The 2,500-nt window shown below is 41.2% G+C and overlaps 1 protein-coding gene across 1 annotated transcript in view; it reads right to left on the bottom strand.

Moving 5' to 3' along the window:
• The window catches only part of prkd1 (protein kinase D1), a gene marked incomplete at both ends in the record, with an annotated part of 165,017 nt that overhangs the window by 69,044 nt on the left and 93,473 nt on the right, over window positions 1–2,500 (bottom strand). The gene's annotated exons all lie outside the window — the stretch shown is intronic.

The following is a 2,500-nucleotide window of genomic DNA, read 5'->3' as shown; positions in this document are numbered from 1 at the left end:
AGTAGAGTAGCGTAGAGTAGAGTAGAGTAGAGTAGAGTAGAGTAGAGTAGAGTAGAGTAGAGTAGAGTAGAGTAGAGTAGAGTAGAGTAGAGTAGAGTAGGGTAGGGTAGAGTAGAGTAGAGTAGAGTAGAGTAGAGTAGGGTAGGGTAGGGTAGGGTAGAGTAGAATAGAGTAGAGTAGAGTAGAGTAGAGTAGAGTAGAGTAGAGTAGAGTAGAGTAGAGTAACGTAGAGTAGAGTAGAGTAGAGTAGGCATGTGCAAAATAAATCAGCATTGTTTTCTTTGTGAATTGCCCCTTCAGGTCTTCCAGTCCCGTTGGCAGCTGTTCAGCCAGTGTTCAATGAGCCTGTTCTGTTCTAATGACCACTTTGGCAGCCAGGAAATTAAACTGCCTTGTGACAGAATGAACCCACTTGGCCCCCTGGCCAGCGCACCAAAAGCCTAACTTCATAACTGACTAAATTGACAACAAACCTGGTGCCAATTTGTAAGAAACAAGGGCTACAGTTAGAAACAGTGGTTTCAATGCTGCTTTGCTCATTAGACACCAGGATAGATAGATCTGGAGAGTCCCGAATTAGTTTTTATCTACAGACACAGTCCACAGGAGACACACCTAGTGCTTAGACCTCTACACTACCCAGACACACCTAGTGCTTAGACCTCTACACTACCAGACACACCTAGTGTTTAGACCTCTACACTACCCAGACACACCTAGTGCTTAGACCTCTACACTACCAGACACACCTAGTGTTTAGACCTCTACACTACCAGACACACCTAGTGTTTAGACCTCTACAGAGTCTACACTACCAGACACACCTAGTGTTTAGACCTCTACACTACCAGACACACCTAGTGTTTAGACCTCTACACTACCAGACACACCTAGTGCTTAGACCTCTACACTACCAGACACACCTAGTGTTTAGACCTCTACACTACCAGACACACCTAGTGCTTAGACCTCTATACTACCAGACACACCTAGTGCTTAGACCTCTACACTACCAGACACACCTAGTGTTTAGACCTCTACACTACCAGACACACCTAGTGTTTAGACCTCTACACTACCAGACACACCTAGTGCTTAGACCTCTACACTACCCAGTCACACCTAGTGCTTAGACCTCTATACTACCCAGACACACCTAGTGCTTAGACCTCTACACTACCCAGACACACCTAGTGTTTAGACCTCTACACTACCCAGACACACCTAGTGCTTAGACCTCTACACTACCAGACACACCTAGTGCTTAGACCTCTACACTACCAGACACACCTAGTGTTTAGACCTCTACACTACCAGACACACTAGTGCTTAGACCTCTACACTACCAGACACACCTAGTGTTTAGACCTCTACACTACCAGACACACCTAGTGCTTAGACCTCTACACTACCAGACACACCTAGTGCTTAGACCTCTACACTACCAGACACACCTAGTGTTTAGACCTCTACACTACCAGACACACCTAGTGCTTAGACCTCTATACTACCAGACACACCTAGTGCTTAGACCTCTACACTACCAGACACACCTAGTGTTTAGACCTCTACACTACCAGACACACCTAGTGTTTAGACCTCTACACTACCAGACACACCTAGTGCTTAGACCTCTACACTACCCAGTCACACCTAGTGCTTAGACCTCTATACTACCCAGACACACCTAGTGCTTAGACCTCTACACTACCCAGACACACCTAGTGTTTAGACCTCTACACTACCCAGACACACCTAGTGCTTAGACCTCTACACTACCAGATACACTAGTGCTTAGACCTCTACACTACCAGACACACCTAGTGTTTAGACCTCTACACTACCAGACACACCTAGTGCTTAGACCTCTACACTACCAGACACACCTAGTGCTTAGACCTCTATACTACCCAGACACACCTAGTGCTTAGACCTCTACACTACCAGACACACCTAGTGCTTAGCCCTCTACACTACCAGACACTCCTAGTGCTTAGACCTCTATACTACCCAGACACACCTAGTGCTTAGACCTCTACACTACCCAGACACACCTAGTGCTTAGACCTCTACACTACCCAGACACACCTAGTGCTTAGACCTCTACACTACCAGACGCCCCGTCTGAAAACGTTTTGAATGTTTTTTTTGAAAAAATAAATAATAATAATAACAATAATAATAATAATAATAATAATAATAATAATAATAATAATAATAATAATAATAATAATAATAATAATAATAATAATAATAATAATAATAATAATAATAATAATAATAATAATAATAATAATAATAATAATAATAATAATAATAATAATAATAATAATAATAATAATAATAATAATAATAATAATAATAATAATAATAATAATAAACAAGAAAAGCAAATATCTCACTATTCAGATTCACATTTGAATTTCATTCTGACTAAATATAATTTATAATTATCTTTGAATTGACAAACACTATTACATCCCTTGAGCTCGCTATGAAG

Source organism: Notolepis coatsorum, assembly GCF_963971535.1.
Source record: "Notolepis coatsorum genome assembly, chromosome: 2".
In the NCBI taxonomy this organism is placed as follows: Eukaryota; Metazoa; Chordata; class Actinopteri; order Aulopiformes; family Paralepididae; genus Notolepis; species Notolepis coatsorum.
This window is presented reverse-complemented; position numbering and strand designations above follow the sequence as displayed.